Raw genomic sequence first — 15,455 nt, 5'->3', positions numbered from 1 at the left:
GAAGTTCCAGAAAATTGAGCTGCATAGAAGTCCAACGAACAAAGATATAAAGAAGATATACTCTTTATAGGTAGGAAGGGTGGAGCCGGGGCAAAGAGGACATGGTATGGTGGAAGAAGCAGTGGCAGCAGCAGCAGGCTGGCAGAAAGCGCAGTCAAACATTTTAAAAAGTCAAGAGAGATATCTGTGGAGCACTCCCAACACAAGACCAGACCACACAGCTCGTGATTCCAGTGCTGGGGACAATAAAACCTCATTGCTTTTGGCTGCGCAAACCAGTGGAGATTGGGGTGGAGGCAGAAACTATTGGTTTCTCAGCAGAGTCCACTTGTTTAAAGGACCCCCATGGTCCTAGAATGTCTGCACATCCACCCACTCTGGGAACAATGGCCAGGGAAACAGCTAGAGAGGTTCTAGGCCCATACAGAAGTGGGAGAAATGCCTGAAAAAGGGGAGAGTGCTGAGCAAGCAACATTGTTTTCTCTCAGACCCCTGCCCTACACACAGTGCCACAACGTGGTAAAGCAGTCACCCTGTACTGACGAATATGTAAGGCTCCACACCTTACAATGTAACAGGAGTAACAGCTCTACCTAAGATACAGAGGCAAACAAACACAGGAGCCTCTCAAGATGAGGAGACAGAGAAGTATGGCCCAAAAGGGGAAACGGATCAAGGTTCCAGTGGGAGAACTAAGTGATGAAGAGATAGCCAACCTAACAGATGCAGACTTCAAAACACTAGTGATAAACATACTCACAGGCTTGACAGATATGCTTGAGTATGGCAAATGCATAAGGGAAGAAGTGAAGGCTATGCTAAGTGAAACGAAGGAACATTCACACAAAACCAATGATGAAGGGAAGGAAACGGGTTCAAATCAATTATTTGGAATAAAAGGAAGAAAAAAGAACAGTCAACCAGTACAGAATGAGGAAACAAGAATTGAAAAAAATGAGGAGAGGCTTAGGAACCTTTGGGACAACTTTAAACATGCCAACATCTGAATCATAGGGGTGCCAGCAGGAAAAGAGAAGAACAAGAAATTGAAAGTTTATGTGAAGAAATAATAAAGAAAAACTTCCCAAGTTAGGCAAAGGACATAGACATACAAATCCAGGAAGCATAGAGAGTCCCAAGCAAGCTAAACCCAAAGACACATTATAATTAAAATGCCAAAGGTTCAAGGTAAAGAGAAAATCTTAAAAGCAGCAAGAGAAAAACTGAGAGTTATCTACAAAGGGGTGCCTATAAGACTATCAGTGGATTTCTCAAGAGAAACTTTGCAGGCAAGACATATTCAAAGTCATGAAAAGCAAGGACTTACAACCAAGATTACTCTATCCAGCAAAGCTATCATTTAGAATGGAAGGGCAGATAAAGTGTTTCCCAGACAAGGGAAAGCTAAGGGAATTCATCATCACCAAGCTATTATTACACGAAATGTTAAAGGAACTTATTTAAGAAAAAGAAGATCAACACTATCAACATTAAAATGACAACAAATTCACAATTATCAGCAACTGAATCTAAAAAATAAAAACAAAAACAAACTAAGCAAACAACCAGAACAGGAACAGAATCATAGGTATGGGGATCATTTGGAGGGTTATCAGCTGGGAGCGGGATGGGGGAGAAATGTAGAAATGGTGCAGAGATTAAGAAGCATAATTGGTTGGAGCAAACTAGACAAGGAGATGTTAAGAATAACATAGAAAAGGGGAAGCCAAAGAACTTCTATGCATGACCCATGGACATGAACTAAGGGGGGTAGGATTGCTGGAGTGTAGGAGTGTATTGGGAAGACGGGAACAAAGGGAAAATAAATTGGGACTACTATAACAACATAATCAATAAAATATACTTAAAAAATAAAATAAAAAGACATTGGGATTTAATCTTATTTCCTCTGATACTTTTATTTCTTAATGAGAGCAATTAATTACAAAAAGTAAATATATTTTTAAATAGTTATTCAACTGTGAAAATGTGGAATTCAGATAGTTATTAGTTCTGAAGCTCTATTAACTTATCTTTAAAATTTATTCACTTACTCATTAAATTAAAATTTATTGAGAGCTAACTATGCTGAAGATGCTATGAGGTGCTGAGTGTGAAGTGGTCTAAACATGTAATCTCTGAACTTATGGAGCATATCGTGGGAAAACAAGTAGACCAGGAAAAGAAAAAAGAACCCAAATAAAAATAGAGATGGAGCTTCATATAAGCAAAATTTAAAAAATCATGCATCACATGTTTCTATGAGATCAACATGTAGTAAAGTCCCTCACCCTAGTGGTATTCAGAAAAACCTCCTGGAGAAGTCAAAACATTACTAATTATTCATAAATTTAAAACATATTTACTGAGCATCTGGTAGGTGCTAGACAATATTCTAAATGTTGAAGTACAGCTGGTAAATAAATATTAAAGAGCCTTGGCTCCATGAAACTAATATACTAGTGGACTACAAGTAATAATCAAATAAATAAGTGCTACAAAAATATATCAGGAAAAGGTGTGGTATGAAGAGAGTTGCTATAGTAGACAGAATAAACAGAAATGCCCCCTTGTAGAATTCTGTTTAATCCCTTGGTTTTATTTGTCTATCAAGAACCAATACTGTTTTATAATCAAATTTATTTATGAGTTAAATTATGTATTAAAATAAATTAATTTAAATCGTACAATTACATGCAGTTTGAGAATGATATATGCCCTAGTAAATAGCACCACAAACAACAGAAGGGGCATCTACATCATTTCCAAAAAGTTCTCTCATCTAACTTTGTAGTCAGTTTCCTCACTCTGACCTAAGATATTTACTGACTTGCTTTCTATCATAATAGATTCATTTTGCCTGTCCTACATTTTCATAAAAATTAAATAAGTATTCTTTTGTGTCTGACTTCTCTCTTTCAGCATAAGATTTTTGAGATTCATCCATATTTTTATGTATCAGTGGTTTATTGTTGGGTTGAGTAGTATTTCTTTGTATAAATACATTATAATTTTTCATGAATCTGAGGATGGACACATGGGTTACTTCATAATTTTTATTATTATGAATAAACCTGGGGAAAATTTTGTATAAAATCTAACACTCACATATGTTTTCATTTCTCTTGAGTAATTCTGATACAAAGAAACCTGATTAAGATCACTGGGGAGAAATAGGAGGGACTGTAGGAGGACTTTGCCAAAGTAATGGAGAGCAGTATAGAATGGGATTGGCTGAGAAGCTGAATGCTTCCACAGCCAATAGAAATTAAAAAAGGGCTGGCTCTTTGGCTCATGAGCTTTTCTGGCTCCTGAGCTAGCTCACTTTCAGCCTCTGGCTCTGGATCTCAGGCTCTTTTTCCTTGAGAATGTTTGGATAATCACTCTGCAGCTGCCTGCATTGCCCAACAAATGGTATTTTGTATGGGAAGGAACTCTGGGCACAGTCTAGGATTGGGCTGGCCTGACAAAATGTGGCAGGTTCATTCTTTGAGTGTTCTAGAGGGAACAGGCTCTGAGGCAGAAGCCTGCCATTCTTCTGGAATTGTGTAGCTTTTGTATCTTATGTTGTTTTAGTTTGTAAACTAACCCTACAGAAATAAAATAACTAAAAACTAACAGAGGAATGATAGGAGAACTTAGGTGTTGGAGTTTATCCTTAATTCATAGATTTAAGTGATAAATATGTGACTGGATAGGCTTAATTAACTGCTTTTGAATAAAGACTCCTTTCCTTTATCATTAAACCTTTGCCTTAGATTTTTTCCTAGAGTGTGGAAGCAGGCAGCAAGACCCCAACTTACTGTCCAGTAACAAAACCTAGGGCTGAGATTGCTGAGTCATATAAGAGGCTTATATGTAAACCAGAATTTTTTAGCCTCAGCATTCTTTCCATTTAGGACAATGATTCTTCACTGTGGGAGGCTCTCCTGTAGATCAGCAATTTTCAGTTTGTGTGCCACAGTACACTGGTGCACTGCAAGAATTTTTAAAATATGCAATACCTGGCTATTTAGTCAGGGCACTGACCTCTTTTCCCTTAGATTGTCAAATAAAAATAAAATAGCAACAGCCAACACAGCAATAGCCATCCAATGTGAACAAATCAAAATTATACCTATTTTTTGTCAGATTGGCAAGAAATATATTTCTTGGTGTGCTGCAGACTGTTAGTATTTAGTTTATGTGTACCATGAAATTTAAAAAATAAAAAAGGTTGAAAATCACTATAGATTGCTATAGATTATAGAATGTTCAGCAGTATCCTGGCCTCGACCCAACCAGAAGCCAGTAACGCTTAGTTACTGTCAGTTGTGAGAACCAATAATAACAAGACATTACCAAATGTACCTTAGGTGGTAAAATCAACTCCCAGTTGAGAATTACTGATTTGCTTTAAAGAAAATGCCAACTAATTTTTTAAAGGTGCAATACCTATTTATATCTCTCCCAACAATGTGTTTATCCATGTTCCTCAATAATAGTTGGTATTACCAGATTCTTAATTTTAGTCACTAAAGGATGTACATAGTGATATGCCATTAGAGTTTTGATTTCTAATACTAGTAAGCATTCTAAAGTCATTCTTTTCTTTTTTTTTTTTTTTTTAGTTATCTTCATATTTTTAAATGATTTTAATGAAATTTTTATTGACAGGGGTAGATTCAGTTTTAAAATTAATATGGGGAAATCCTGTGTAAACTTTACCCAGTTTTATCCAGTGATAAGTTTTTTTAAAGTACAGTATATCACAAGCAGTTTATTGAATTAATACAGCCCACTAATCTTACTCAGATGTTACTAGCATTACTTGTACTAAGCTGTGTGTGTAGTGTGCTTATTCATTTAGTTCTAAACAGTTTTACAACATGTACAGGTTTATGTATCCATTATCTGCAGCACGAACTCAGATCTCTGGGTAGGAGCATTTTCCCATGCCCCTCTGTCCAGGTGTCCTGTGATTCAGGAGACAAGCTGGTCTGGTCTCCACCTGTGGCTTTAGGCTGTCCAGGCCACTGGGTCATGGAATCCTGAGAACAAAGAGGTCTGCTAAGTATTCCATCTGCCTCTCTGTAGATAATGTCTTAAATTGGAGCCGGCCTTGAGGATTAATGGGTCTGCTTTGTATCCCTGATAGGTGCTATCTAAACCATAAGTTACCCTGGCTGTACTTTACACGTTAATGATACATTGTAAAAATTCTTTTACTGTTGACTGTAAAGCTCACTCCCCCCATTCTATTTTTAGTAACTCTTGAAATCCTAATAAAAGGACCATAAGGCTTCTAACTCTTTGCTGAGGGCCAGAGCGTGCTGCAGCACTCCTGTTCGTTTTATCATTCTGCTTGCTGGAATTGCCTCCGCATCTCTGATTATATTCAACACAGCAACCATCACTGTCAAATACTGAGCAATCTCATCACTACACTAATCGCTGTTACCTTTTAATAACCTTATCCACCTTTCTCTCTCCTGCTCCACTTTTCTGAACACTGGCAACCATTCATCTCATCTAGATTTTTAACATTTTCTTCACTCAAAAATATTTCCCAAGTTAAGTCACCCAATTTGTGAACTTCTGGTATTGTTTTTCTCATTTAGAATAATTCCCAGAAGATTCATCTATCGTTTTTGTTTGTTTGTTTTTGTACCAACATTTCACTTATTTTATTTTTTATTGCTTCCCTTTGTATTGTTGACACTAGTACAGATGTCTCCATTTTCCACCCCTTTACCAGTCTCCACCCATCCCCTGTCCCTCCTTCCCTCTTCCCTCTGTTGTCTGTGTCTATGGGTCATGTATATATGTTCTTTGGTTAGTCCCTTTACTTTCATTCATCCAGTCACCTCTCCCCTCTGACAGCTGTTAGTCTGTTCCATGTGTCCATGCCTGTTTCTATTTTGTTTGTTAGTTTATTTTGTTCATTAGATTCCACGTGTAAGTGAGATCATATGGTGTTTGTCTTTCTCTGACTGGCTTATTTCACCTAGTGTCACTCTTTTTATTGCTAAGTAGTATTACATTGTATATTTTGCTAATTTACTTTACCATTTACCTGTTGAAAGATATCTGGATGGCTTTCCAGTTTGGGACTACTAAAAATAAAGCTGCTATGAACATTTGTGCAGAGGTTTTTGTGTGAACTAAATTTTTCAATTTTCTTGGATAAATGCCCATGAATGCAATAGCTTGTTTATATGGTAATTGCAAGTTTTGTTTTATAAGAAACTGCCAAAATGTTTTCCAGGGCAGCTGTACTGTTTTACATTTCCATCAGCAATCTATGGATGATCAAATTTCTTCACATTCTTACAAGCATTTAGTGTTGAGACTAATTTTTTTTAATTTTAGCCACTGATAAATATGTAGTGATATTTCATTGTGGTTTTAATATTCATTTCTCTGATATCTAATGCTATTGAATATATTTTTGTGTGCTTATATACAATCTATATGTCCTCTTTACTTCAATGTCTGTTTATATCTTTAGCCCATTTTCTTATCATATTGACTGCTTTTGTTTTTTACTGTTAATTTTTGAGAGGTATTTTCTGTATTAATCTGAGTTCTCCAGAGAAACAGAACAAACAGAATATGTAAAGACTTATAGAAAGAGACTTATTATGAGGGATTGGCTGATACTATTGTGGAGACTGAGTAGTCCTATGATAAACTGTCAGCTGGAGGCCAAGAGAAGCCAGCAGTGTAGTTCTAGTCAAAACCTAAGGTCCTGAGAAACTAGAAGGGCCAATGGTGTAAGTCTTAGGGCAGGAGAAAACAGACATCCCAGCTCAAGCAAGGGAGAAAATTTATACTTCTTTTGCTTTTTTGTTCTATGCAGGCCCTCAGCCTATTGGATGAGACCCACTTGTATTGGTGAAGTTGACATTTCTAAGTCCCTGGATTTAAATGCCAATCTCTTCTGGAGATACCCTCATATACATGCCTAGAAATAATAGTTTACCAGCTATCAGGACTATCCCTTAACCCAGTCAAGTTGACATACAGTCAACTATCACATTTATATACTTTAGTTACTTTGACAAATATATGGTGTGAAAATATTTTATCCCATTTGTAACTTGTCATTGCACCCTTTTAACGGGATCTTTTATAGAACAAAAATGTGTTTTGTTTTGATAAATGTATTGATTTCCTAAGGCTGCCATGACAAATTACCACAAACTTGATGGCTTAGAATATAAATTTATTCTCTCAAAGCTCTGCGAGCCCCAAGTCTGAAATCAAGGTGTTGGCAGAGCAACACACTCCCTGAAGGCTGTAGGGGAGAACAAATCATAACTTCTTGCAGCTTCTGGTGGCTCCAGGTATTTTTTTTGCTTGTAGCTCATAGCTTCCATCTTGCCTCTGTTTCCACATGGCCTTTTTCTCTTTGTGTCTTTCCTCTTTGTGTTTCTTTTAGGATATTTGTCCTTGGATTTAAGACCTACCTGTATAATCTAAGATTATCTTGTTTCAATATTCTTAACCTAATTATATCTGCAAATACATACATACATACATACATACATATATATATACACATCTATATATATATGTTTATCTATATATTTTTCCCCCTAAATAAAGTCACAATCACAGGTTCAGAGAGGTGAAATTATTTTTTTGGGGGAGGAACACTGTTTACCTATAATACAGCCTAATTTATTAATTTATCCACTTGATTCTTTAAAAACATTTTTATTGATTTTTTTAGAGAGAGAGGGAGGTAAGGAGGGAGAGAGAAAGACATCAATTTTTGTTCCACTTATTTATGCATTTATTGGTTGATTTTTTAAAAGTGCTCTGACTGGGAATCAAACCCACAACTGTCACATATCAGGATGATGCTCTAACCAACTGAGCTAGTGGGCTAGGGTTTCTATTTAAGTCTTTTTAAAACACTTCTACTTATTTTATGAAAGTTTCTGTTTTTCATTTCTTTCAAAAGAAATTTCATTGCTTGTTGAAGCACATTTTATGATTACTGCTATATGTAAATCCTGTTCAGATAATCCTAACATATAATTTATCTCAGTGTTGGTGTCAGTTGATTACCTTTTCTCACTCAGGTTATGTTCTTTGTTCTTAGTATAATGGCTTATTTCTTCAATTCATCTTAGACATGTTGGCTATTATGTTAGGAGGCCCTAAGTCCTATTTAAATATTTTGTTTTATAAAACAACCTGATTAGTCTGTGTGTATGTATGTATGTGAGTGTGTGTGTGTGTGTGTGTATGTTGACCTATAGCTGTGGGCTCTGGTTCCATGGGCAGTTTAATTTTCTGAGTCTTTGTAGTATCATTTTGTGTGATTGGTTTATCTGGTGCTGCTGGAGGCACCTAGTATTCTTGATATTACTGTCTGAAGCAAAGAAAGAGGATGCCCCTGTTGGACTTTGGGTGTCCTACAGTCAGAGAGAGAAGTCTTGGGTCTGAGGAAACAAAGTGGCATCCCTGATTAGACAGGATTTGTTTGCTTTGTGCCAATATCCTTGTTCATGACAGGCAGATGTCTCTGAGAAGGTGAGGGGAGTTTCTGGCCACTCGAACAAAAAGATTCATGCTAACCCAAGTCCTCACAGTTTGTAGGGGCTGCTGAGTTCTTCTTATAGGCTCTTTTCTCCAAGATAAGTATCTATCTTGGGTAAAGGATGTAGGGAAGTCTCTAGCAGGGAAGGGAAGGAGAACCCTTTCTCTGGCTACTATTGTTGGCAGGCCTACTGACAGATCCCTCTTGCAGGTAACTGTCAGGCTCAATTAATGTGGTCAGAAAAATTGTGTTTGACCTAAGAGAGGAATGAGCATCTCTTTTCTGCCTTTTGTTGTTGAACTGGGGAGCAGAAATGTAGAAATGTTAGGTCTGAATTGTCTACTTTTATTGAATGGGGCTATGTAAAACTTCCTATTGCTGTGTTGTTGTTCCAATACTGGGGTCTCTAACTAGTGTGTCCTCTTCTTTTCCCTTCACAATCTTCATTAGTTGTCTCTTGTGCTGTTTCCAGTGTTTATAGTTGTTCTCAGAAGAGAAGAGTAAAAAGAAATAGGCCTGCATCCAAGACTTAAATACTCAGTAATATTTTAGAACAACTAAAACAGGAAAAATAAGTTTTAAAACACACTTATTTATTTTATTTTCAGAGTTCCATTTATTTCTGTCTAGCAGAATTTCTGTTTAAAGTACTTCCTTCGATTTTATTTATTTAAAATTTTTTTAAATTTTATTTTTATTGTTTTTCTATTACAGTTTTCCCATTTTCCCCCATTGCTCCTCCGCACCCAGCCACCCCTTCTCCTAAAGTCATTCCCCACCCCATTGTCCATGTCCATGGGTTATTCATACTAGTTCCTTTATTAAACCCTTCCCCTACTTAACCCCTTCTCTCCCCCCCACCCTTCTCCCTGATAACTGTTACTCTGTTCCTTGTTCAATTTTGTTCATTTGTCTTGTTCATTAGTCTCCTATATCAGGTGATATTGTATGGTATTTTTCTTTCATTGCCTTGTCTATTTTACTAAGCATAATTCTCTCTAGTTCCATCCATCTTGTTGCAAATGGAAGGAGTTCATTCTTCCTTTCTGCTGCATAGTATTCTATTGTGTAAATGTACCAGTTTTTTAATTCACTCATCTATAGATGAGCACTTAGGCTGTTTCCAGCACTTGGCAAATAGTGCTGCTATGAACATAGGAGTACATAAGTTTTTTTGAATTGGGGTTTCAGGATTCTTGGGGTATAATCTTAGCAGTGGAATCCCTGGTTCAAAAGACAGTTCCATTTTTAGTTTTTTGAGGAAATTCCAAATTGTTTTCCATAGTGGCTGCACCAGTCTGCATTCCCACCAACAGTGCACTAGGATTCCCGTTTCTCCACATCCTTGCCAGCACTTGTTATTTGTTGATTTGTTGATGAAGGCCATTCTGACTGGTGTGAAGTGGTATCTTATTGTGGTTTTTATTTGCATCTCTCTGATAGTGATACTGAGCATTCTATCATATGTTTATGGCCCCTCTGTATATTTTCCTTGGAGAAGTGTTTGTTCAGGCCCTTTGTTCATTTTTTTTTTTTTAAGACTGAATGTTGTCCCAATTTATTTTTTTTTCCTAGTCATTTTACAAGTGGACTTACATTTGAGAGCTACTAGTAGTGGTGACATATTTGCTTCTTATTGCTATGGCAACTGTGCTTCTCCTGAGACAGGGGCCATATATTCTTTATTCCCAGTTTTGAAATCACATGTTTTCTAACAGCTACAGCTTTGTAATGGTGATTTTCAATTTGATTGCCTCAAGCAATGTGCTTTGGACACCGTGCTATGCTGCCTAGGTATTCCCATAAGGACTGAAGGATAGTTTCATCCAGTTTAGGGGAGCACTGCTGTACATTATTTGGAAATAGCACTCAGCTTAAGAAAGCCTTCTTGTTCAAGGTCATATCCCCATACCAAGCACACCCTAAACCCAGTGACTGGTTAATAAAGGATTTAACATTTGGCTCATTACCCCAACTCAAAATAACTCAGAATATCCATTCTGGCTTCAGAACCCACAAGAGGTCAGCCAGAGCCCAGCTTCTTCTTCTGCTCAGATCTTCTTCACTTGCTTTCCCCTCAGGTGTTAATTCTAAGAGAACTGCCTACTAAACATTCTGCATGAATATCTGCATCTTACAATCTGTTTCACTGGCAACTGGACCTATAACAGTAGCCTCTAGTTATACTCTAAGAGAGCAGATGGACTGGACCACTTGCTATCCAGCTGATAGTGAGTACACATCACTGGTGGTAGATGGAACTTGGATAGCTTCTGTACAAGGTAGCAGTGGAATTGTTAAAACTTTTATCAGTGGTGCTCTAGAGAGGTAAATTGATGGATGGAAATGCACTAGCAGGCGCCCTTTGCTCATTTTTGAATTGGGCTGTCTGTCTTCTTGCTGTTGAGATGTGTCAGTTTATATATTTTGGAGATCAGTCCCTTATCTGAGGTATCATTGGCAAATATATTTTCTCATATGGTTGTTCCCTTTTTATCTTGCTGATGTTTTCTTTTGCTGAACAGAAACTCTTTAGATTGATACAGTCTCATTTGTTTATTCTTTTCTTTATTTCCCTTGTCTTAGGAGATGTAGCGGTGAAAATATTGCCATATGGGATATCTGAAATTTTCCTGCATATATTTACCTCTAGGACTTTTATGATGTCATGTCTTACATTAAAGTCTTTGATCTATCTTGAGTTTATTCTGGAATGTGGTGTAAGTTGGTGATCTAGTTTCATTTTTTTGCATGTCCAGGTCCAGTTCTCCTAGCACCATTTTATGTTCCTTACTGCTTTGTCTAATATTAGTTGACCATATAGACTGGGGTTTATTTCTGGGCTCTCTATTGTGTTTCATTGATCTATATGTCTATTCTTATACCAGTTCCAGACTGTTTTGATTAGAGTGGCTTTGTAGTATAGTTTAATTTTAGGTATTGATATTCCTCCTACTGCGTTCTTCTGTTTCAAGATTGCTATGGCTATTTGGGGTCTTTTTTGGTTCTATATAAATTTTTGAATTAATTTTTCTAGGTATGTATAATGCCACTGGTATTTTAATAAGGATTGCGTTGAATCTGTAAATTGTTTTGGGTAGTATGGACATTTTAATGATGTTGATTCTTCCCATCCATGAACTTCATATATGCTTCCATTTATTTGTATCTTCCTTAATTTCTTTCTTCAGGGTTATGTAGTTTTCTGAGTACAGGTCTTTTACCTCCTTGGTTAAGTTTATTCCTAGGTACTTTTTTTCTTTTTGCTATGGTAAATGAGATTTTTCTTTTAGTTTCTATCTCTGAGATTTTATTGTTGGTGTACAGAAATGCCTTCAATTTATGAATATTGACTTTGTACCCTGCTATTTTGCCAATTCATTTAATAGGTCCAGAATTTTTTTGTGTGGAATCTATAGTTTTTTATGTACACTATCATGCCACCTGCAAATAATGACTGTTTTCCTTCCTCTTTTCCAAATTGGATGCCTTTTATTTCTCTTTCTTGTCTGATTGCTGTGGCTAGGACATCCTTGTCTTCTTCCTGAGCTTAGGGGAAATGCTCTCAGTTTTTGTCCATTGAGTATGATGCTGGCTCCAGGTTTCTCGTACATGGCCTTTATTATGTTGAGGTATGCTCCCTCTATTCCCATTTTGCTAAGAGTTTTCATCATAAATGGGTGTTGTACTTTATGAAATGCTTTTTCTGCATCTGTTGATATGATCATGTGGTTTTTTTTCTTTCATTTTGTTTATGTGGTGTATTACGTTTATTGATTTGTGAGTATTAAACCATCCTTGCATCCCTGGGATGAAGCCCACTTGATCGTGGTGTATTATCTTTTTAATGCGTTGCTGGATCCAGTTTGCCAATATTTTGTTGAGGATTTTAGCATCCATGTTCATCAGTGATATTGGCCTGTAGTTTTCTTTCTTTGTTGTGTCTTGACCTGGTTTTGGAATTAGAGTAATACTGGTTTCAGAGAAAGAGTTTGGGATTTTTCCCTCTTCTTGGATTTTTTGGAATAGTTTGAGAAGGGTAGGATTTAGTTCTTTCTTGAATGTTTTGTAAAATCACCTGTGAAGCCATCTGGTCCAGGGCCTTTGTGCGCTGGGAGATTTTTGATTACTGCTTCAATTTCACTCTTTGTTATCAGTCTGTTCAGACTTTCTGCTTCTTCTTGATTCAGTTTTGGAAGATTATATGTTTCTAGAAATTTGTCCATTTCATCTAGGTTGTCAAGTTTCTTGCCATACAGTTGTTTGTGGTAATTTCTTACAATCCTTTGTATTTCTATGGTATCAGTTGTGATTTTCCTCTTTCATTTCTGATTTTGTTTATTTGGGTCTTCTCTCTTTTTTTCTTGATGAATCTGGCTAAATGCTTGTTGATTTTGTTTATATTTTCAAAGAACCAGCTCCTAGTTTTGTTGATCTTTTGAATTGTTTGTTTAGTCTCTATTTCATTTAAATTCTGCTCTGATCTTATTGATTTTCTTACTTCTACTTGCTCTAGGCTTCGTTTGTTGTTTTTGTTGTTCTAGTTCTTGTAACTATAGGGTTAGTTTTTTAAATTGAGATTCTTCTGTTTTTTTCAGGTAGGCCTGTATTGCTATGTACTTCCTCTCAAGACTGCTTTGGCTGTGTCTCATAGGTTTTGGGTTTTTGTGTTCTCCCTATCACTTGTTTCCAGAAACTTCTCGATTTCTTTCTTGATGTCATTTTTAACCCATTCATTATTTAATAGCATGTTATTTATTCTCCATGAGTTTGAATGTCTTTGAGATTTTTCTTGAGGTTGATTTCTAGTTTCAAGGCATTGTGATCTGAGAATATGTTTGATATAATTTCAATTTTATTGAATTTGTTGAGGCTTGTTTTGTGTCCTACCATGTGGTCTATCTTTGAAAATTTCCCATGAGCATTTGAAAAGAATGTATATTTTGCTTCTTTGGGATGAAAAGTTCTATATATATCAATTAACTCCATTTGATCTAGAACATTTAATTCATTTACATTTAAGGTTATTATTGACAGCTATTTATTCATTGTGACTTTTCCCCTTTGTACTGTGTTCCTCTCCCTCTCTCTTTTTCTTACAGAATTCCCTTTAGCATCTCTTGCAATGCTAGTTTGGTGGAGATTATTCTTTTAGTCTGCCTTTGTCTGGGAAACTCCTTGTTTCATCTTCTATTTTGAAAGAGAACCTTGTTGGGTAAAGTAGTCTTGGTTGTAAGTTTTTGTTTTTCATTGCTTGAAATATTTTTTTGCCATTCTCTTCTGGCTTATAGTGTTTTTGTTGAGAAATCAGTTGATAGTCTTGTTTTATCTGAGCTCCCTTGTATGTTATCTGCTGTTTTTCTCTTGCTGCCTTTAGGATTCTCTCTTTGTCTTTGAATGTTGCCATTTTAATTATGATGTGTTTTGGAGTGGGCCTCCTTGGGTTTATCTTCATTGGGCTTGTTTGTGCTTCCTGGACTTGCATGAATTTTCTCTCATCAAGTTAAGAAAATTTTATCTCATTAGTTTTTCAATCATGTTTTCTATCCAATGCTCCTCTTCTCCTTATATCCTTATGATACAGACACTGTTTTGTTTTGTTTTGTTTCATGTTGTCCTGTAGTTTTCTTAAACCCTCTTCATTTTATTTTTCAATCTTTTTTCATTTTGTTGTACTGTCTGGGCTTTTTTTTTTTTTTAATGTTGTCCTCTAACTCACTGATCTAATTTTCTGCTTCTTTTAGTCTGCTTTTCCCCTTTGCTTCTACTGTGTTCTTCAGTTCAGAAATTTTATTCTTCATTTCTTCCTGGATCTTATTGATAGTTTCAATGTTCCTTTTTATGCTGGTTTCTTTCTCAGTAAGTGCCTTGTAGTTTCCCTGGATTTCTTTGTAGTTTTCTCTGAGTTTGTCAAGTGTATTGAGCTGCCTTATAACAATTCTTTTGAATTCCATGTCTGATAGTTTGCGTACCTCTGTTTCATCTAGCACTCTTTCTGGGGATTCCCCTTTTCCTTTTATTGGGAGATTGTTTTTGTGTCTCCCCATGTTAGATATTTCTTCTTGTTCTTTTTGTTTGTTTGTTTGTTTGTTTTTGTTTTTTAGATTTGTCTGCTTTGATTTCCCAGCTTTGTGGTATGAGATTCTGTATAGGAGACCTGGGGGATTCAGTGGTGCAGTCTGTTTGATCTCTTGAGCTTGATGCTCTTGAGACACCCTTTATACTGTTTTTTAAGCTCTCTGATTGTATGTCAGTTACTCTTTGGTGGAGCCTTCCCTCTGACTAGTTGATTGAGAGTCTCTTCCTACCATGTCTTGAGTTCTTTTGTAGAGATGCCATTAAAACATAAACACACAACCCAGGAAAGTAACCTACACCCTCAAGAATATCCCTCACCCACAATCACACTATCAGCAGAAAATGAACCAGTATTAATATAGACCTAAAAAGGTTAAGACTATTATACTACAGGAAAAACAAATAAGAGTTGTTTTAACTAAAAGAAATATAATTTTTGAGAAGGAAGATGGTAGAATAATAATAGTAACAAGTAGGGTCCAGGCTGTGTGAGACAGTAAGTGATATTTACATTGTATGTTGAAAGAGGGAGGGAAGGAAGAATGCAGAATGAAGTGAGAAAGTGGAAGTGTATAGTATTAGGCTTATATAGTAGTTATATGTTATATATTTATTCTGAGAGGGAGGATAAACAAAACAGGCAAAAAAAATTAAAGAAGAAGAATAAGAGGGAGAGAAAGTAGGAAACAGATTAAAGAAAGAGCTTTTCCCCAGTGCCCCCTTTGGGCACTATCTTCTTTTTCTGGGTTTACCCCTGGTCAAAATTCCATGGGTTTCAAATCTTCTCTTCTGGCTGTCTGTGAGGAGATTTAGCTGGATTCTGAGGCTGCTATTCTCTCTCATG

Source organism: Furipterus horrens, unplaced genomic scaffold (assembly GCF_987537825.1).
Source record: "Furipterus horrens unplaced genomic scaffold, mFurHor1.1.pri manual_scaffold_6, whole genome shotgun sequence".
NCBI classification, from domain to species: Eukaryota; Metazoa; Chordata; class Mammalia; order Chiroptera; family Furipteridae; genus Furipterus; species Furipterus horrens.
Note: the sequence above shows the minus strand (reverse complement) of the source record.